This window comes from Larus michahellis, chromosome Z (genome assembly GCF_964199755.1).
Source record: "Larus michahellis chromosome Z, bLarMic1.1, whole genome shotgun sequence".
Classification (NCBI taxonomy): domain Eukaryota; kingdom Metazoa; phylum Chordata; class Aves; order Charadriiformes; family Laridae; genus Larus; species Larus michahellis.
This window is the reverse complement of record NC_133930.1, coordinates 79,504,618-79,526,568: the sequence shown is the minus strand read 5'-3', so window position 1 is coordinate 79,526,568 and position 21,951 is coordinate 79,504,618. Positions and strand designations below refer to the sequence as shown.

Genomic DNA, 21,951 nt, shown 5'->3' with positions numbered 1-21,951 from the left:
AGCTGGAGTGCTTTGTAAAATTGGAGTGCTTTTTGTTACCAAGTGTGTCTTGTTAATTTCAGTTTACTGGGCTTGAAACTTAGTTCTGATGTTGTAAAGTTTGCACCTAGCCATAGAAAAGTTTCTGTGCATTGTTCACCTTGGCCAAAATGTAAAAACACCTTATGGGGCTAATCTTCCTTTCTTATCTGCAAATGTGGGAGAATGCCTGTGAAGGAGAAAAGCAACAGCCTAAAGAGCTGCCAGTTGGCTCCGCAAAGTTGTTTTTAGAATTAACACACAAATACTTGGAATGGAAGCATTAGGGGAACCTCTTTTCTGTTAGGATAGTGTACTGAATGCTTAAGTTTGAGATTGAAATCGAAAACACTAATTTAAGAGTTCAATTATAGGAATTATTTTTGTTTGGGTTTGGTTTGTGTGTTTTTGGTTTTTTTGTTGTGGAGATGGGTAGTCTCTGATCTGAGATGAACGGTGAGAAATTTCAGTATCTAGATAACCTTTACTCTTGCATTCCCTTTTAATTATTTCAGTAATGTTGTCTATTTCAATGGTTTAATGAAATTGTTACTGTAGAGGTGTGATCAAACTCATAAAAGAGCAGCAAATATTGGCCGCCTTTTGAATTTGATGTTAAGATTTTCATGAAGAAGCAATGGCTTGTTTTTCTTAAAGTCAATAGGTAAGATTACTAAAACAGAGAGAGGTACTGAGAAAACAGTTTTCTCTGTTTCAGTAAGTGGTCCTCCCAATGAAATGAAGAGGTGACAATGATTTTTTTGCATACTTAGATTTTTAAGTATTGTGTTTGAAAATTAAATGAAGTATAAGATTTGGTTTCCTGAGGAATACTTGCAGCCATTGTGCTGACCAAAACCACATTCTCAAGTAGTCATACGAAAACATCCAGCTTGTCTTAAAGCTGTAACGGTGTGTAAGCAAACACAGGACTGGGGACAAGCCCCAGGACTGCCAGAGTGCAAAGACAAAGCCACCTGCAGCAGTGGAGGAGAAAGCTTTATGGACATGAGGAGCGGCTCCTCTGGCACAGGAGTGCATGAATGGTGATAAGGAGAGCAAAATCCAGCAAAAATACCAGGAGGTCTTGAGTGTGCTTTGTGTGAATGCAAAACACAGAAATCCCCTTTCTGCAAAAAAAGATGCTGTACACCCAGCACTCATGAAGTTGCTTGTCCCTGATGTCCCCGGCAGGTCTGTCAGGGAGATGATGCGGGGGCTGGCCTGTGAGTTCCCGTTCTTCTCTTCTGGGCGAACGTGGTCTCAATACCTTGAACTTGGGCAGGATGTAAGGATGCCCAAGCATGACTGCTTGGATTTGGGGGATGCAGTCTGGAAGCAAGCTGTCTGTATGCTATGTGTTTTAGTGCAAGCAGCCCCCATCCACACCACAGACAGTATGCTGTCCCGGGACTGATCTTTAGAAATAAAGATAGGAATTGCTTATCTTTAGCGTTTGCTTTCCATGGAGCTAAAGTGGTCCCTCATACCGCTGGGGGAGCAGTTGGGCTGTACCGTGCATTGGTTTGCTAGTGTGGGACAAATTGTACCCTTCAGTAGAAGAAATGTGTGATACGGCAGATAACAGCCAGGATTATCTTTCTCTGCACCAGTAGGGTTTTTACTGTCTGCATATGGAGATGGGGGTTGTGTCATACAGGCTTTGTGAGGAGATCCTTTTTTTGTTTTCTTGGCTGGAATGGGTCTGGTTGGTAAACATGGCTTTTGTGATTGCAAGGAGGTCTTGGTAAAAGGCCTAGTAGAAGATAAATGCTCAGAAGTAGAAGGTGCAAGGCCCAGTCAGACTTCACTCACCATCAAATCCCAGTACTCCCATGGGGCTTAAATCCAGTCTAATGGCTGATGTCAGTAACAAGCTACTTTGGGAAAAAATCTTTTATTAAGAATTATCTTTCTGTTATGTGGCTATTGCGTCTGCAGGGAGAGTTAGGGAAATTGCAGGATTCCCATTAGAAACATTTTATAAAGGTAGACTCCACGGGGCCATCCTAGCAAGACTTAAATTTCTCCGACAACTCCTTTTTTTTTTTTTTCCTCTGTTTCTGCATTTCTAGGGATGAAGAGGGACTGCATAGTCTGACAGAAAACATTGTAGAGATTAACGTATTTCCAAGTGCATCTCTCCATCTGTTGTAGTTTCTTGATTGATGCAATTACAGGCTTACCTACCTTTAGTTGTCCCTTACACTGTTTTCAAGGGCATATCGTTTTAGGTCTTGGGCCTCTGCCGTTTCCTTTGGGGTGGAAGACAGCTGAGTCCGTAGGTTTTTAGTTGCAGTCCCTTTGCCTTTTACTGTGATCATCACAGCAAGGCTTGAGCTGTCTTGGAGAGAGAGAGCAATAAGGAACCATTGAGTAGCCATCTTCTAAAAAGCAAGGACATTATTTAGGTCAGAAGCACTGAGAAGGGAACATTACGAAATGTTAAGCATCTTTTAACTATGCTGATCTTGCTGGGGTTTTCTTGAGTTTCACATTGGACTTGACAGATCTTTATCTCAGGTTTGGTTGTTCAGTTATTATTCCCACACATGCATCTTTTTCCCCACCTATGATTGTTGTTTTATAGTTTAAGGATATTTTCAAAGCTAGTCAGTGCTGCCTTCCTCCAGGGACCAGTCTTCAAAGGACTGGATAGCTGCATAAGTGAGCACTAAAAAGTTGTATTCATCCCCCTGAAGGGTGCTAAAGGCCTTTTTAGTGACTCCAAATTCCATGTGGAATTGGCTTGTTGACCAAGCAATAGAAGGATTACATCACCCGTGCAGGTATGATGGTCTATGAATATGCCTGTGTGCTCTGCATACCAGCCTCTGTTCTGTTAGCGCTTAATTTGCCTCGGAGGAGGAGATCAGAAGATGTTGTTAGTGGATGTTGAAGTTCATTGCCACTCCAGGATTCTCAGGTTGCCGTGTTGCCATGTTCTTTCCTACACTACATACACATGCGCACGCACACACACACATATCTTTTAGTGCATTTACCGTCTCTGCTGAGGGTTGTCGCCTCTTTATCTGCTGGTTTGTGCTTGTGCCCCTGCTCTCGCTGGATCTAAAAAGTCCCGGACCTAGGGAAAAACGCTACCAGAACATCAGTGTGTTATCAACATTTTCCTCACACTAAAAGACTAAACACAGCGCTCTACCAGCTGCTAGGAAAATTACTAAGAAAATTAACTGTATTGCAACCTAAAGGCTTCAGCAAATCTAGCCACTCATGCTAAGTAAAGCTAAGCAAACAGCATGGATCACACCATATTATAACCCTAAGTAATTTATTCTAATGAAAACTTACTGAAGCTAAACAACTAATACCTCTCAATAGTAGCAACCATATCTGCTCTTCAGACTCCCACCTAGCACTTGCATCCATGTCCACCTTATGCTGTCTTGGCGCAAGCATCTTAAATGCTGCATAATGTTGTGTGTTATCCTGTGGTTATTCCTCAGTGTCTCTACTTTCCTCGGGTTTTCTTTTGCCTGAATGTACATGGGTATTGTCTCCTGTGTTTGCTCTGTTTTCCATTTTTCTCACGCATCTTAGGAAAGCAGTGATTAGTCTCTCTTAATTTATGAACTTTAGACTTCTTTTCTCTTTCATTCAAATTATGTAGTTGTTCCTTTGTCAACTTTCCTGTGAACTTCATGTGGGCAAGAACTCAGTTTTTTTTTGTGTTAAATGAGATGGCACATAGAAGGCATAATTTAGGTCTGAAAAGGACATTTGATTATTTAAGATGGGCATTTTTCACATGTACAAAGAGAGGCCTTGACTGTTTTATATTTTCTAATTTATTTAAGATAGATGAGTAATTTTGAGCTGCATGAATTAATTTTACACTGTGAGCCTTTGCTTTTGTATTTTATTTTCCCTTCGTGCAATGTCTCTTTCCTGAATGAATCCAGTCTGCTGGGAACAAGGAGTTAAGAGGCCATGCAGTGTTCTTCCTGATATCGGTGTTTGGTTGGTTGGTTGTTTTTTTTTTTTTTCATGTGGTCTTACTCACAGTTGGTTGTTGTTCTCCAACAGCATATGCTTTCAAAGATGGGCAACACAAGGGATATGGGTCCCACCACTGATATTTCAGTTTGATGTTCCACCAATTGGCTTAGGTCACATTAGATCTCATAGTGTTGTTCAGAAAGGATGGCTTCTGTAAGGAAAATTCTGAGTTTAACCAAAAAAGTGCCACGAGTTTAAGCACTGTTACAAAGCTGTGGTGGATTACTTACTCACTGAGTTGGAGAAAAATCAGGAAGGGAAGGGAGGAAGGGAGGGAGGTGCAAACAGTGGACTTGAAAACTTAGGAAAGTGTTGTTCCTTGTGTCTTACTGTTAAGGAACTTTTGCTCCATTTTACTATGCTGTAAATACTTGCTTTAAATTAAATGCTATTCTCATGTGAGAAGAATAACATTTATAGTAAATGCAAGTCAGTGCAGTGCCAGGAGGAGTCACAGAGTGCCTTAAACATACTAAAACTAATGTCTGATTTTAATACCAAAGATATGTAGAATGTCAGCTACTCTGAAAGAGATGATTGACACTCAGTTAACACACAGTACTACTTCCAAAGTCTATGTTTAAAACCTAGAGTGGCAAAATGCACAGTTTTCTTAAAACTTTCATTCCCTCTTGAGCAAGCAAAAGATCCTAGGCAGCCTTGGCTGAGATGGTCTCGTTAAAAAGAGTACTTCTGAGGCTTTCCAACCTGTATGTGATCGGAGAAGGAGGAGAGTTGTCATGCTGGCTTTTCATCATCCATCGTTATCTGCATTGGAGCACCCTGCCACCGAGCTGCTGGCTCTGGAGATTATTTGTGTCAACGGCAGCTTACCCAGAGAAGCAGGAAAGACTTCTCGTACAGTGTGGAGGAAAACAAAAGCTGGTCATAGTCCAGTGTTGGGGCAACGAAGGTGTATGTGAGTTTAATAAATAACATATGGGTACCAACCTGGCATCTTAGCTGCCTACCTGAAATAGCACGTGTAGATCACAGGGCCTGGGAGCGGCGTTTTCAGAAGAATTTAGCATATGGACAAGATGCTGCCTGGAGTTTGGTATTAAGATTTGCCTTTGTTTTGTTGGTGATGGGGTACCAAGGCAGCCCACCTGGGTAGCACCTCCTGTGCTCAAAAAATGGGGTAGTCACCTGCCCAAGGTGAAGAACTAGATCTGTCCAATAGTGCATGACACAGGGATAAAATGCTGCTTTTATTGTACCTAAACTTGATTCTAGTTTTGCTTACAGTGGCATCGTAACCAGTTGACACAAATTTTTGGGAAATCCACTGCATATTACTGAATTCTGAGATAAATGATAGGCTGTGGTATTTGGTTGTATTTTTATATGACAAAATGTATATCATTATTAAGTTCTTCATAAGTAGGGTTTTACTTCTTAATGCAACAGTTAAAATACTGCAGACTCTTTTGTTGTGGAACCAAAGGCCAGTCCAGCCATACTTTATAGTAAGGGTACATTTATAAATTGTTTATAGAGGGCTAGTAAATAATTAATGTCTGTTATTAAATAGGTTACGGGCATGAAGAGTGTGTATTATATATGGCAGTAAGCATGCTGGTAGAAGGTGTTAAAGACAGTGTTTTGTCTAACTGCTGTGCTAAAATCCATAACAAATGAGCCTTTGTTAAAATGTATATTAAACATTTAATTTACTTAATACAAATTTATAAATACTTTATATTTAATACTAAATATAATCCCAGGACCTGACTTCAGCCCTCCAGTAAAACCTTGCTGAGGAGGGAATGAAGCAGTGTTGTCTTTTTGAGGTGACAGTGAAATCCAGAGCTGTGAATGCCTACTGGTATGCTGACAAGCCATCTTCTTGTAACATACTAATAAAAGGAAATTTTAAAAGCTAATTATAGATGTTTTCTAAATGGACATAGGACCAAGTTGAGCACCTGTAATTTAGAAGATAAAGTAGGGAATTATAATTTGAGTACAAGATTTAGAGTCAAATCTCATTTTGAGTCAGGTTGAGAGTAAAAAATGGTGTTCCTAACGAAAATTAATTTCTGTATTTAAACAGGCAGTTATGTTTTGTTTATTTTTGTTTTTAATGCACCCAGCTGCTGATACAAATGCAGATCTTGCTTTTAATGCAGATTTGTGTATATGTATGTTCTTTCTTGTGAGATCTGTTTCTAATTTTTCCTTTTCTTTCAAGGAAGGAAACTTTTGCAGATACAATTCACATCGTACTAAATTAATATGACGGAGATATCATGAAGCTTTTTCTTCTGGTCTTGGGAGAGGTGGCTCTTTGTGGTGGCCTGTCCCAGTCCTTTTTGTCTTTAGTGGTAACTGATTGTTTTCAGTCATTTCAGGTACAGTACATCCTTTTCTCTGTTTTAGTCTGTTTCTGCTAAGTGTGAGACACATCTGAAGGATATTCAGCACTTAGCCTTTTGGGAGACTCTTTTCCAATGTGTGTTTGGGATGAGGTTTCCAGCAACTCTTTGGTGGAAAGAGGGTATTTGAGCCTCTTTTCCGATGTAGTCCCACAGTTGTCTCCTCTCTTCTTAAGGTGACTTCCCTTGTTGTTGGAACAGCTCTGTAGAGAAATGTCATGTATGATGGAAGGGATGTATGAAGGTAGGACTCAACTCTGAATGATTGTCTGTGGTGTGGAGGAGCAGGATACTGAACAAGCTGTATGTGATGAAGATAAGAGGGAAGATGGTGCAAATGCATTCTTTGGCAACAGTTTATAAAACGATAGCAGTGTTGGTTAGAGGGGAGTCTCTGGAGGTCACACAGTCCAGAAGTTTTCCTTGAAGTGCATCCATCATGAATGGTAGATCAAGTCAGCCATGGCTTCATGTAGCTGGTCTTGAAAACCTGCAATGATGGATGTTCCCCAGCCTCTGTAGATAAACCTTTTCTAGTGCTTTCTGTTTTGCCTAAGTGTATGTCATGCTACTGGAAGAAAACTGAGGTGTCATACAGCTACCTCACTCCAGAGATACACTGTGCAGAGACTGTCAGAGCGGGCATCTTTTGTGTCAGTCATCTGTGTTCAATCTCAAGTATTTGTGGTTTATACAGGACATGGGATAACTAACCGAAAACATGGTGGACTATTTATGTATGTTGTGTGAGAGATCGCTTTGTGTGGGGGTTGGTTTCTTCAGTGTGTTGCTGAATCTTAGTGAAATTTAAGGGTGGAAAAGGGGCGGTTGTGTTGTTAGCCGCACTCTCATGTGACCTGTAGTAACTTCTCATCCAAACAATAAAGATTTTTACGGTCTGTTTTGCAACTATGATTTGACTATCATTCTACTATGAAAATATAGTGATTTGTAAACCAACTGATTTAAACCCTTTTTGGTGAGAACTGAAGTTTATTTTTTTTTTTTTTCCCCCAAGGGAAGAGTTAATATAGAAACAAGAGGGTTCAGTAATGAATCACAAGTGTTGTCTTTCTTTTCTCTTTAATGCTATTCATTGCAAGTTTAATACAATTTTCTTCGCTCATAGTTTTTGCAGTTCAGAAACTTGAATTAACATTTATTTGGAAAAAGCATGTACATGCCAAAAGAGAGTATAGTTTGAAGCATAATCTTAATTTATCATTTAAAAATGTTGTGTAACAAAACTATAGTTTCATAATAATTTGATCATTATCCATTGTTAAACTGAACTGGTTGTGTGTGAAAAATTCTGATGCATTTAGACTTTCTGTGTATAAAACATGAAACTGGGAAGCATAAATTTATTTATTTATGTAAGCTGGTAACAAGAAGTATGTAGCTTGGTAGAAAGAGTAAAAGAATCTCACTAGCTTTTTTTAATCAGCTGGTACTTGAAGCAACTTGTACAATATCTTTGAAGGAGTCTTAAAGCTTCCCTGTCCCCCAGCCTTTTCCACCCCTGGTAGTACTAACATTTAATCACAACTTAGTAGAGATAATGCAGGTAGACTGAAGAAGACACAGTGATAAACAAAGTAAGTCTTCTTTCCCTTGCTTCTGCAGGTAGGAGTCTTGTTTAGGGTAAGGTTCATTATGGCACATCTCTTGCCGTCTGCTATTTGTAACTCTCGTATGCTGGGCAGACTACTGCCTCTAACATTGGAATCAGCTGTTAGAAGTTTCCAGAGTAATGTAAGATTAATGTCTTTTTTCCTGGTAAGGAACAGAGAAGATGAAGAAAGGATGATGAAGGTAATAAATGAAGCATGGAATAGGAGCATGACTGTTGCAATGTGCGAGTGTATAGCTTTGTGGCTTGAGATCAGATCTATTTAATACTATATAAATAACTCAAGTAAAGTTCAAATAGTGTATAAACAGCCTCTTAAATACAAATATTTGCTGAATAGTAATACATTTAACTGAGAAATTAAAAACATATGAAAGTTGTGTAAGTCTTTTTAATCAGCTTTTCTGTGTTCTCAAGCAGTTTGATCAGAATGGTTTATAAAGTCACTGAGAAGAAATTAAAAATGCTGTTCAGGCAGTAGTTTGAATCTGAGCAATAGGCAAAGTAGTGTCTGTATTTAGTAAAACATTTTTGAGTACATTTTGAAGGTCTCCCCCCCCCCCCCCCCCCCATTATTATAGAGGATGTTTAGGTAAAATAGCTTATCACTGGTCATATTTTGGAAGATATTTTCTGAAATTCTCCTTAGCCAAACTACCTCCATGCCTAAAGTTCCTGCATAGAGCTCACCACTATTTTTAAATTGTAAACCTTTTAGTCCATTAAGACATCTTCACTATCTTTTTCCTTTTGGTCACAAGCTGACAATTTTAAGTACTTCTTTGCTATGCTTGGTGTGCCACTGATGGTAATCCCCCAGCGTATCAGTGATTTGAATTGTGCTCCCATAGCTGGGGTCAGGTGTGGACTCATTCAGCTATATTAATAGGTGTGCACATCAGCTAATTGAAGCATAAGCCTTGATGCTAAATTCTGGAAGCTTAAATTGCTTGGCTGGAAAGAACCCATCTGGATTTGGTTTTTTCCCTCCTTTTTTTTTCACCCACCCTCACCCCCCTGTCCCCCACCCCCTTCTTTTTTGTTTCCCTTCCAATGTCAGCTCCTGACATCTTAGAGCCTGTCTCCCATCTGACTGTTTACTGTTCTGCTGCAGCAATTGCATCTTCGCAATATGACATTGAGTTACATTCTGTATTTCCTGACTTGCCTAACTATGAAGTTAACTTAAAAACCAAATCCATTAAGAATTATAGTATTCTAGTAATGTCTACTCACAAAACTGAGAAAACAGAATTTTCTATTTTCCAGTATAAGCCAAATGTAAGATAACCTTTTCTGAAATGTACAAAAACGGATTTGTAATTGGTAAGAGCAAAACAGCCAGCCTGAATAGTGAATTGTGTCCTGCACATGGTAGAAGTGCAGTCTCTTTTATGCTTATGTCCTTTAAATTTTGGTTTATAGAAATAGAAGTGCTCAGCCAGAGATTGTACGAGAAGTGGTTTGCTTATTTTCCCTGTTTTAGTTATGAGGAAATGCAATAGTGTATCAGTTTTTTCCACCAAACGTTATCAGTATGGAATCAAATTCTTTTCATCCCTTTTGTCCAGTATCTGGTTTCTTCCTTTCAAAGTGAGTAGAAGCCATTTGGAGAGTTACCATTAAAATTTTCTAGATTGCTAGTCAGATGTTTGGTAGTATAGCTTCACAACTGCAAGATTTTATTGCTGCTGGGTTTTCATGTTTGGTTTTTTTTTGGGGGGTGGGGGTGGGTTTTGTTTGTTTGTTTTGTTTTGTGTTTTTTTTTTTTTTTTTGTTTGGTTGGTTTTTTTAGAGCAACTCTTTGTTAGTCAGATTTCAAGTATCTTCCTTCTGTTTACGAAACTCTTTCTGTTTGGAAAGTATTCTCACTATAAAAAAATGTGGGAGGATATTGAAACCAGTATTTTTTTTATGACCTGCATTTCAAAAGAAAATATTTCTGGTAACTTCCAGTTCAGAGTCTAAGCAAATTATCTGTAAAGTTGTAAAATACATATATTTGTGCAGTACACTATCCCCGGGGCAGTTTGAGAGAGGACTCGAAGCTCAGCAAACTTGTCACGCGTGAACTGTAGCTTGCGGCTGGGTGCTTGAGCTTATCTGGAGTTGTAGCTGAGTGGAAATGTTGAGTAAGCTGGGGGTCCTGGCTAATCTTTCTTGGCCATGATCCAGTTTGGGGAGCAGCAAGAGAATACCTCCAGCTGTCTACTCAGCCTGTCTCTATCGGCCACGGGGAGAAATAGCAGGCAAATGCTTAAATCCTTGTAGCAGGTTAGCCAGATGTGTGAGAATTCATCAGACAGGTGTGATAGGGCTGGCAGCCATATGGCAGTTGGTAGGTCTGATAATATCAACTTGCGTGCAGTTGACCTGTGGGTGAGAATTGCAGTGATTTGAGGAGGAATACTGTGCACGAAGTTTTGCAGGATCAGTTTCTGTGTGCTGAGAATTTCTGTACATACATTTACACTTATACCTGTGCATATAAAGACTATCTTTTGGTTGGGGTAGTTGCTCTTGTTCTGTTTTTCTTTTTTAGAGAAGTGCGTTGAGTTCTTCCAACTCATTCCGTTGTGCAGAACTTCTTGCCTAACATGAGTAGCAATCTTAAAGCCAGTAGGTGATTTGGAAGGGAAACTTTATGGTTCAGGCAGATGCTTAGTTGTCGTCTACTGGACCCCAAAGTTTAGGAATGTGAAACTAACAGCACACCCTTGAAAACTGCTTTTTCTGGTGGCCTCAGCTGTCTCATGTAGCCTGAGCCTGTGCCCTTCAGTGCCACTGTTAAGCAGGAAAACAGCGTTCATGACCTCTGCAGAGAAACTGTCTCACAAGGAATGAAGGAACTGCATAAAAGTTCATGTCAGAGTTGACGTTGTGTCATCTGCAGCTCTGGAATCACAAAGCATTCAAAGGCAATGACCTAGCCCCCCAGATAAATGCAGGAAAGACATTCTGTACTGAGGGAGGTATAGGTGTTAGAAGAAGCTTATTTTTTTCCCCTCATACCTGCATTGTCAGGGCGTTCAGGAGTACAGGCTTCAGCTTTTGCAGAGCTGTGTCACTGGAGAAGTTACGAATGTACCGCCAACTCCATGCTGAGATCCAAATGGACACCTCCTGGTACCTGCAGTTTGGTCACAGCCTCTGCCGATGCTGCACCAAAAGGAGCCTCAGCTGCCAGGCGTTGGCACCGTAACGTGCAGCCAGGGCTGGCACTGGGTGCCTTGCTTGACAGAGGCCATGATGGTTGATGCTGAGGTCAGGGTCTGCTTTCCCCATTCGTAGCAGCACCAGTTCTTCTAAGAAGGGATTCAGATTTTGCTGAAGTAGAATTCGTGTGTTCTATTCTCAAGAAACGGAGACAATGTCACATTCATGGCTGGCCTGGTCCAAAAATGTGAAACTTTGTGGTGGTAAGGATTATTTCTGCGTGGTGTGTAAATCTCTGGGCACTTCCTTTTTTTCTTTTCAAAATACATGCGCTAGACTTCCTTAAGTTCTTCCAAGTTCAGAAAGTATTTTTCGTACTTATTAGCACTCTTGAGGTAACATGCTCCAGCCCTCTTGCCTGTATTACAGTTGTATTACTAAGCTGTTCTTTAACCTGTTGTTTCCTCCTGCTGCTTGTATTTAAGCAGTAGTGCTTTTTTCTGCTGTTTTGCGGGGGATTAAAACAAAGCATGCACTGAGACTTCAGACTTCCCTACCTTCTCTTTGCTTCGCACACTTCTTGCATTGAATAGTGGAACTGCAGGTCTTTGCTGGTATAGGCTTTGCTCTTGCTGCCTTATTAACGTCCTTGCTCATTGAAACTCATTTAGCACTTCAGCCTCAATGCATTTGTCACCTACGTGGTTGTCTTGTTCCTTAATACTGTTATGTGGCTTTGCCTTCTTTTTTTGTTGTTGTACCTTTCTCTTGGACTAGTGAGGAATTTTTGGTGCAGCCAGAGTAGCCACTTACTAATCTCCTGTCTGTCTTCCATTGATATTTGCCCTTGAGTTTTGTTTTTTTTTTTTTAATGTAACCTGAATTGCCTATTGTTTGGCTTGCACTCTTTTTATTCAGGTTGTCTGTTTTTTTGAAGAAACTCTTTCCACCAATTCCCTGAATTTGTTTGACTTCTGAAGTCTATTAGCGTTACTCTTTCAGAACTTCCTCTCTCCAGAAGAAAACACTATCATTTTATAGTCAGTCATACAAATTATTTCCACCATCACTTTTTAGAGAGATACTCAGGGAAATTCATCCTCAATTTTCTCACCTCATATGATTCCCGTAAGATTTATGAGGTGACTTGTTGTTGCTTGTCTCTTCATCCTTGTTTTTTCCCATTCCCTCTTGAGACTAATTCTCCATTTCATGGTTGATTGTGGCTCCTGGAAGTCTACTGTTTTATTCTTTTGTAATAGTGTTCATTATTTTAGCTTGCCATTGAGATAATCTGCCAGCCAGGAGTATTAGTGATAGTCTTTGACTATTTGGTTCCCACAGGAAACTTGCAATGAAATTCAGCAAACATTTTGCTAGTAAGTCTGAGATGCATGTCATGTAAACTGGCCACTAAACCGAAAAGTCTTCTCTCCAAAACCTTGAGCCTTTTGCAGGAGGAGAATCAGTTTGTGTGAGAAACCACCACAGCTGTGTGCTGCTCTCTGAACCCAAATCCTTCAGCTCTTTCTTGTTTGTGGGTTGCTGAACAGGTGAACCAAAAAAGGCTGGGCAGGATCAGCTCCGTGGCTTTCCAAGTAGATGACTGGATGTACGTCTGTTACCAGTTGGCTGCACTATCAGCCTGTAGGTACACCAACATGTATGCCAAAATACTGCTACCGTAACATGCCAGTTTGTGGAACCTGGAAAGGAAGCTCTACAGACCATCTGAGCAACCTCCGAGTATGGAGTTTGTTCTTAACAGAGTTTATAAAACATAACTGGAACAGGCAGTCAGTGGGAGGGAACTAATACAATCTTTGACTAATTATCTGCAACTTGGTTTAACCATGATATGCTGTAAAAGAAGAAAAAAACCGCCACCTATTTGCCAACATTAACTGTGACTCTTACAAAGGAGATCAGCAGTGTGATCCTCCATCCTGTCTGTGCTACCGGACAGGGTCCTCCTCTTCCTCTTTTTCCCCGCATGTTGCGACAAGTGAGATACTAATCTGCTGTCTTACCCTACAGCTTTGAAGAGAAGACTTTAGGTTTCAGCAGCAGTGGTTCCTGGTAGTCTTCAATGTTGTGGACCCACCCACCATATTTAATAAGATATTAAACCTATACTTCCTGAGCAGAGCTGGGAAAGCTACTGGCAAAAATGTGGGTCCTTCTAGCAGCCAGGTAGTCAGAAATGCTGTTTTCTTCATAGGAATGAAAATCAAGTTTACACGATGCTTGCTTTGTGGGGCTGATGAGCACTGCGTGTGCAGTCGGTGCTGATCTCATCTGTGTCTAACTCATCCTTGGGGGGCTGGCTGTACGCATTCATGGTTCCTCCTTCTTCTCAGCCTTCTCCTTGGTGCTGCTCTAGACAGGGAGAAGTGCGTTCTGCTCCATGCTAGGCAGTTGATTTAGGAACAGCTGTAATATCTTAACATAATATTGCTCCACTGCTTGGAGCTATTACTACAACAGAGCCATGGTAACCCCTCGCTGGCATCTGTGCAACGTGAGCCATCGTGGCTCCAGTTGCTGCTGAAGCTGACCAAAGGTGACCTGGCTGGCTTTGCGCTGCAGCAGGCTGGCAGCACCTCCAGTACTCAGCAGTGCATCTCACGCTGCAGGGGAGGGACTCTCCCATTTGAAAGACTGCCGTGAGGTGTTGAATGTGGTAGCCTCTCGAGCTGTTGTAGCTTGAGAAGGTGTCATTTGCCTGTGCCATAGGCAAGCAGTGCCGAAGCACCAGTCATACAGCAGCAATGTTCTCAACAGCCTGTGCGTGCTACTAACACATTGGTTAGAAGCCAGTCACTGTTTTTATGTCGGTGTATAAAAACAAATGTATTTTTTCTTCATAAATTATTTTAAAACATTTTGGTTACCATCATATTTTGCAAATTAACTTTTTCCTTTGAGTACAGTGGGTGACAAGTGTCAAGTGGGGAGCAGTGAAACCAGGTGTTTGCAGTGTCATGGGTCAGTGTCAGCCTTGGTTTCTGCTGATATGGGATTTTAAAGCAACCTTCTGTCATATGTAAACAGTGTTTTAAGTCTGCAGAGAAGTGTCATATACTGGGTGCTCAGCTAGGTACCCCCTGCTGGTAATCCCATGCCACATGTATAGCTTTAAAGTTTGCATTTTGCTGAGGACTGTTTTCTGTGCTTTGCTTTCTGCCAGTGACTCTCCTTACAATAGCTCCATGCTGCGAGCTCTGCTTACTGCCAGGGCAGGATGCATTGCATTAAACTCATTAACTATAGCAAATTATGTATCAGGGAAAAAATAGCATGTAAAAACATGTAACTATCCCATTGAAAGCAGCAGGGAAGGCCAATATTAGCACCTTTATTATCTGGAAGAGTTGGAACCTCATGTATTTTTATAAAAATCTCAGCTTACACTTTAAAATGTGTTTTGTCATGTAACTATTTTTTTAGCTGCTGCTTAACATATTTATAGTTATGGTAAGTTGAAGAGTTTATATGGTTTAAGCCCAAGAAAACACTTAGAGGTTACCTTAAAAATACATACATTTTCATTAAATGCCAAGTCTGAGATTCTAGCCAGGACAAGGAATTGAAGGTGTGGGCAGAGCTGTGTTGGCAGCACAGGGCTGCCAAAATGAGCACTGCTGCTTCTTGCTGCTCCTGTGTGGCTGCACTGGCCCTTGGCAGGCTCATTCAGCTCACCCAGCAAGCAGAAAACTGTTCACTTTTTCTTGGTTGGGTTACTTAACTGGGAAAGGGGGAAGAAACAAGAGACTAGTGAGAAGGGGATGTTTTTGGTCCTCGGTGACAGTGGGTGGTTGGGTGAACTCAGCCTACTTTTCTGTTTCCATGGGAAGGAATTGAGCTATTTCAGTGCAAATAGCTTGCCCTCCATGAGGAGAAGCACAAAGGGCAAAGGCTACATGAGCAGCAGACTGGCTTCGCATTGGGCAGCCCTGAGAAACACATGATAAAAGCGTTTTGCTGCCTATGGTCTCTGCGAGTCAGCAGAAAACCCAAAGGGCTTGTCTTGCTTCCTCTGCTACAGCAAACTCATCCCTGATGACACAAGATTTCCATCAGCATCAGTTGACTAGTCTGGAGTCAGCCTCTGCTTCCTGGCCTCCGGGCACAGGGCAGAAGGAGGGGGACACAGTCTTTCAACCTGCATGGAGAGCAAAGAACTGTCTTTAATGTGACTTCAGGAATGGTACATCTCGCTTTCTAGGATGGTGACATTAGGTTGGGGGAGGCAAGAAGGTGGGAGAGGAGGCTACAGAAGCACACAATCTGTGAAGCAGAGGTAAGTAGCACCTGAGCAACGTGGAGACGCAGAGCACTGGGAAGGTCAATAAACACTGAAAATACAAAGTCAATTAATTTCAGCATGTTTCACTCTTCATTTGCATCTGTCATTTGCAAATGAAAGTAAGTTAGTCTTATTTCTGAGGATTGCCGCTGCGGATGCGTTTGAGATGCTAAACGGTTTTCACATAGGAATATTGTGGGAATAATGCTGTAGCTCTAGTGACCCAAGAGAACTAGGTTTGCAGGAAGGTGTGTTACTTTGTGGAAAGAACCACACAAACTTTCAGTGCATAAGCCTTACTTCTTTCCTAACCACAGACTAAGAAGCCTGTGAAATTCTACTGGAAAACTTTCTGAAGAATACAGGTGCAAAAAGGATAAAGATTTTGATTGGAATCCTTAGAGGTCATTGAGAAAGTCTACCTTTTGATGCTGTACTGGAATTTGGAAATCAGTGGAAATTATCCCATTCAGGATGGAGTCTACACAAGACTGTTTTAATTTTGCAATATTTGGGATCTGTAGTAATTTCTACAAGCTGAGACCTGAGACAAAAATTAACATGAAACTCAGCCAGAGTCAGCTGAAAGTAATGTGGGGAACACTGTGCAGTGTGACATCTTAGCACAAACCAAGACATCTTTAGCAGATGAGAATATGTAAAACCATGCAATTAAATGCTTGTGGGAGAGACTGCAGACACCACCACAGCGTGTATCTCTGATCTTTTTCAAAAGATCAATGGATACCAGATACCTATTCAGTGCTTAGTTATATACTGGTGCATGAGTTAATGTGTTGCTGGAAATAGTTATGCTAGTGCTTGATGTCTACAGGAGATTAAGTAGTAGAAGCAAGAGAAATTAAGACACAAAAAGAACGTGTGAGTTGCAAGTGTATGGGTAAACTGAAGAAAATACGCCTTTATTTCTAGTAGTTGTAGAGTAAAAGGACATTTACTAGGTTACAGTTCTTTTTAACACTTGAAGCAGTATATATAGTCAAGGGGAGGGTGACCAGAATCAACAAGGCATATTTTCAGGACACCTTGCAAACACGGAAAATGTTTTCTGCTGTCCACGAGGAAGAAGTAAATGGATATGAATAATGTCAAATACATAGTTTATGCTGCCTATGTTTGCAGGGCTGTGATTGGAGCTTTTGGAGAAGGTAGTGCTCGTAGCCAAACAAACACTGAGTGTCTCCTTTGGGACATACTGTTTCCTCAGACCACTGTTCGAGTTTTGTTTAACACCCAGGTCTTTCTAAGAAAACCGATCACACTTACATTAACATAGGTCATATTTTGAGCTGGGGGAAAAAACCAGTAAACTGGCATGATTAGAGGCTCTTGAAAAGAGCAGTCTGCTGGCCTCAAGCTAAATAAACCAAAATATAAATTATGTGTGGGTGAAACGGCTTGCCTGGCAGAGCTGATGTGCAAGGGGTGTGTGTGCAAATAAATCACTGTAACGTCAAGGCTGTTGTTAACGTACCTGCCTAAGCAAAGGAAAAAGTATACCTAAATTCTTTGGTATAACTCGAGTTTGATGCTGCATCGAAATTGATCTTCCCACTGTTCAGGGAAGCTAAGTAGAGGCATGCATCGGTGACTGCAGGGTTCGGCTTTGTGCAGCAAAAAACTTCTGCACCCAGCGAGGCCCGACTAGTCTTTTGTCTCAGTCCTCTCTTACCGGGGTTAATTAACAGCAGACTGATCACCTAGATCTCAGGTGAGATGTATTGGGAAAGGTTACATGTATATACATATATATATATGAAAAATATATGAAAAATAAATATAGAGAAAAATTACATTCCTGTATCAATATCTGGGGAGGGGGAGAGAGAGAGGAAAATGACTCTTAGTATGATCAAATAGGGTGGTTTGGCATACCTGTCTGTTAAAAATACAAAACTTTATAAAAAAGTCATTTGCTCTTGTTAGTTGAAACTTTAACAAAGTCAGCTTGCTATCAAGAGCTTCAGAGCAGTTTTTAAAGTATTAGATTTATGGATTCAAGAAATTTTTTTTTTCAAGAAACCCCAAATTTGAGATGTTTTTAGCTATTGTATTATATTTAAAATAAGAAATCAGTGCTACTTTCTCTTATTTCAGAGAATGAGTTTTATATTTTGGATATTAAATGAATGAGACTCCTCAGAGTCTCTGGATTTGAAATGAAGTTTGTATACCTTTTTGGAAACAAAAAAAAGCTTCTTCTCTGTATAGGTCAGAGTAGCGATGTTGGAATACTGCACATCTCCTGAAACACAGAGAGGAACATTTAAGATCTTTTCTGTGGAGCTGCTTTTAAATGTTGTGCAGCTGCCTCACTCTTCTTTGCACAAACTGAAAATTATGTATGGATATTGATTTACAAGTTTTCATTGTATCACATACAGAACTTTCCATACATGAATAGTTTTAAAAAAAAAGAAGTCTTAACAATCCAAAAATGCTAGATCTATTGTGGCGATGCTCAGATCTGGAATGTTCCCATTATAGATACTTTTTTTCCCTTTTTTTAAACTTGAGCATCATATGTTAACAGCATAATGTCTGTTGCTGGCAGAAGAGATGGTAGCATCTAGGGACATTTCTGTGATGTACCATCTTAGACTTTTGTGGCGTAGATTTTGTGTTGCTTACCACAGTGGTGAGCCAGCTGTTGGTGCTGCAGAAGGCAGGTACAGCACCCAAGCTGTGCTGGGGAGCTGCAGGCTCCTGCTCCGTCACATTGATTTTATAACCTCGGGGATGGTTATACACCTCTGTACCCTCAATTACATATATTTTTAGTTATGACATGTGGCTAATAAAACAATGAAAGCAACGGCGCTTCTCAGCTGCATGAAGTTATGTATAAGAGTTGCTTGCTTCTGGCAGGTTTATTGGGCAGCTTTCAAGAGAAAGCAGAAGCTAATTTATTGCAATTCCTTACTCTTCTAAGCCCAGCTTTTGAACTTCATGGAAAAATGTGGCAATTCTCCTTTTGTTCTTCGTCTCCTTAGAAATAACAATAAACCAAACCAAGTGAAATTCAGTCTTAGATTAAGAGACACAAACTTTCTCAGTATACAGCTTCTTATGGAAAGAAACAAAGATACTACTGTTTTACCTTTTATGGACAAATTATTTTCTGAAAGACTTTGTGATAATAACGTGATCCTTTCTTCTGTAAGCATATGTTCGTCTGAACAGCCGGTTGACTACCCTATGTATAGTCAGTGGAGCTTGCCCGGGCGGTGCAGAGAGTGTGAGTGACTCAGAGCACCTCAGTTAGATACCAAAACCAGATAAGGTGAACATCTTCCTGGTGCTTTCGGGTTTTCATTGCCTTTTATGGAAAGTTAGGTGTTGTCTTAATCTTTTCACTTGGAATTGAGGGAATTTACCACCTAGTTTTCATCAATGCACATACTGCTGCAAGGCTTTGGTTGTAAGTTCTCATAAAGCTAATTGCATCTTCCCACCTTAACATCTAAGAAGGTCATTTCCACAGCACAGTTAGAGTGATTACTCTTTATCTCCTGGTAATATTCTGACAACTGGTTGACTAAAACTGATTAAATGGTTCTTCTCTTTGGAGTTCAGTAGATACTTGTAGTATGTATGAATGCCTTTTTCAATTAGAGCAGAAACTTCAGGCAAAACACACCAGGCTTAGCAAAATGAGCACTGTAGCAGTGCTTTTTTTTTTTTTTTTTTTTAAATAGAGTGAATGTATCATCAGGCCATAGATGAATGTGTAATCTAATTATCTGGGTAGGGAGGGGGGGACTCTGGCCTATGGCATGTCTTTTAACAAAAATTACTTCAGTGTTGTCACAAGTTGATTGGAAATATTTTTTCTTCACATTACTCATGGGATGTCAACAAGTATGCAAATGTGAAAATTTAACATATGTTTCCTTGCTGCTTTTACACAGTTTCTCACACCAGTTTAATGAGTAAAAGCTGTCTTTTAAAATGCCACTTCAAACCCAAGTCCTTTGGTGTAGAAGACCATCTCACTATTATTTTCTTAGTCTTCTGCTTAGAAGTTAAACAGTCGATTCATTTGTTAATTTTACATACTTGGACTGCAGCCATTTTTTTTCTTATTCTGGTTTCATGCTGTAGTTAAAGTTTGTATATCTGGTAATCCTCCTTGTTACACAGTGTTGCGTCTTTTTTGGGTTTCTTTGGTGTCTTACCTCTGAGCATCAGTTTCCATTGATCTTTTCGCTGCAGATAACGCAGTAAAACATTAGTATCTTTCTTTTGATCTCTGTGGTAAATGCATTTATTTCTGAATGAAGCTGTAACGTTGTTAACTTCTGTAAAGACTTCCTGACAGCATAATAACTAGGGATGGACCAGCAATTTAGATCTAATAAGACCCAATCAGGTTATTTTGTGTTGTGCCTTCTGCTTCACATCTGTTCAGGGAAGGTGGTCCTGGCTTTCCTGTTGCAGGAGGCAGGCAGTCCCCTTGCCAGCGTGGTCCTGCTCTTAATTTACCACAGGTGGATCAACTTGGAAGCCTAAAACCTGGAATATTTATTCTTTTCCTGAAATCTGCCGTGTTTAGCCCCCACACTTAATAAACGCAGTTGTTTCACCATTTCATTTCACTGCTCATAGGTTTAGACCAAGATGTAATAACGCATGTCAAAGAGTTGGGGATTTTATGGTTTTAGTTATGCTTAATTAGCACATTCTCTGTGTTAAAGTTTTACGGTTGTCTTTTTTGTAGTTTTGAAATACCTTGGGGTTTTTTGGAGCGGCGAAGATGGGCAGAGGGTTAACTTGTGCAGGAGCACAGCTGCATGTGCAGTCTTTTGTAGGTAGACTCCAAGAGTCCCGAGATGAGACTCACAAATCTTTCTCGATATTAAAATATTGCACTGTCAGTTTGGGTATCATGGTGCAGTATTTGCTAAAGCTTTCAACAGATGGCAGACTTAGGAAAGTGGCGTGCCTGCAATAAACTCCTGGGTTTGTGCTGTTTTGCTATCAGTTGTGGGGCAGAAAGGATATGATCACGCAAATCCTCTTATCTGGACTGCAGGCTTCATGTTTTGATAAGAACAAAAAAAGGGAACCTTGGAAGACAAACAAGATACTTTAAAGTGTTACTGGGTATTCAAGTCGTCTTAGCCATTGTAGAAGTATTCCCACTTTGCCTGTTACATCTTTCTTAGATCTTAGATTTTTGTTTACAACCATGTGTTGCTTTAAAGTTGAATGATAGTTGAGTGGGAAAAATTAAGTCAACAAGATTTAACTTTTTCTTTTTGACAGATGCATTTGTGCTTTTAGGATGAGAGGCAAGAGAGTATGTGATCCTTTCTCTCTCCACAGTACTTAAGAGGCACATCACTCTGTTCTCTCCCAGCTGCTTCGCAGCTGAGCACTGGATTGTACGGTGCTCTGTTAGAAGAACCAAGTGCTTTCTGCTTAGCACACTGAGCTATGTGTTTGTTGATATGGGCACAATACTGTTTTGTAAAATACCGGAATTAAAAAGCAGATGCGGCTTTTCTCAAGGTTCAAACTAAAACCAGTCACATTTGAGGAAAAAAGAACATTTTTGCTTTTTTAGTTGGAGAGAGAGTAAAGTAGCGCATGTATTGCATGTATAAACAACTAATGAAAACAATTTTTATGGAATGCCTCTCCTAGATTTTAAAATTTCACACTTAATAGGTTACTGCAATAATTACTACTCTGTCAGTGCCATGATGACAGTTATCTCATCTAATACTGCATAATGTTTTGAACAGTAACAGGAAAATAGATATTCTCTGCCTCTCTATTTTTTTTTTTAGTTAAACTACATATTTCTGAATATGAATACTAAAATGTTTCATGTAAGAATAGTGTTGTATCACAAAGTGCATGCAAATACATTTTGCTTCTTAAAAACAGTTCAGCTAGCAAATTTAAAAGACATGCAACCTGACTTTCTTTTCTTGGACTGAAATTCTTTATAGACAATTTCCAAGCATTATTATTAAATCATCCTTTTAAAGCGAGATTTCATTGTGAAAGGCCTATGTAGCCTGTATCACAACCTATATCCCAGGTTGTTGTTACAGTTCCCCTGTTTCTGGGTTGCTGAACAGGGCTTCCCAGCCCAAGTTGTGGTGGGTCGTCATTCAGGGAACGAGTCCTCTTTCTGCAGCGAGATCCTTACTCCAGCTCTTTGGACTTAGTTTGAGATATCCCTGGGTGCCGAAGATCATTTTTTGGGAAGCTCCTTTGGGAGCTGTGGGAGTCGTTTGTAGCTCTGTTGTCGTTGGAGCTCTTAGATGCACGAGTCTGAATCTTTGCGCTTCACTTGAGAGAGTGGTTGTGCTGTTGGGATTACTTTTCCTGATGCAAGTTGGAGTTTGCACATTCTTTGAATAAACACAGGCCATCGTTCAAGTGTGCTAACAGCTTGA

General features: G+C 40.2%; 1 protein-coding gene across 6 annotated transcripts in view; it reads left to right on the top strand.

Annotated features, from left to right (window-relative positions):
- Positions 1 to 21,951, top strand: part of SSBP2 (single stranded DNA binding protein 2) — a 179,732-nt gene that overhangs the window by 19,942 nt on the left and 137,839 nt on the right. The window lies entirely within an intron of this gene.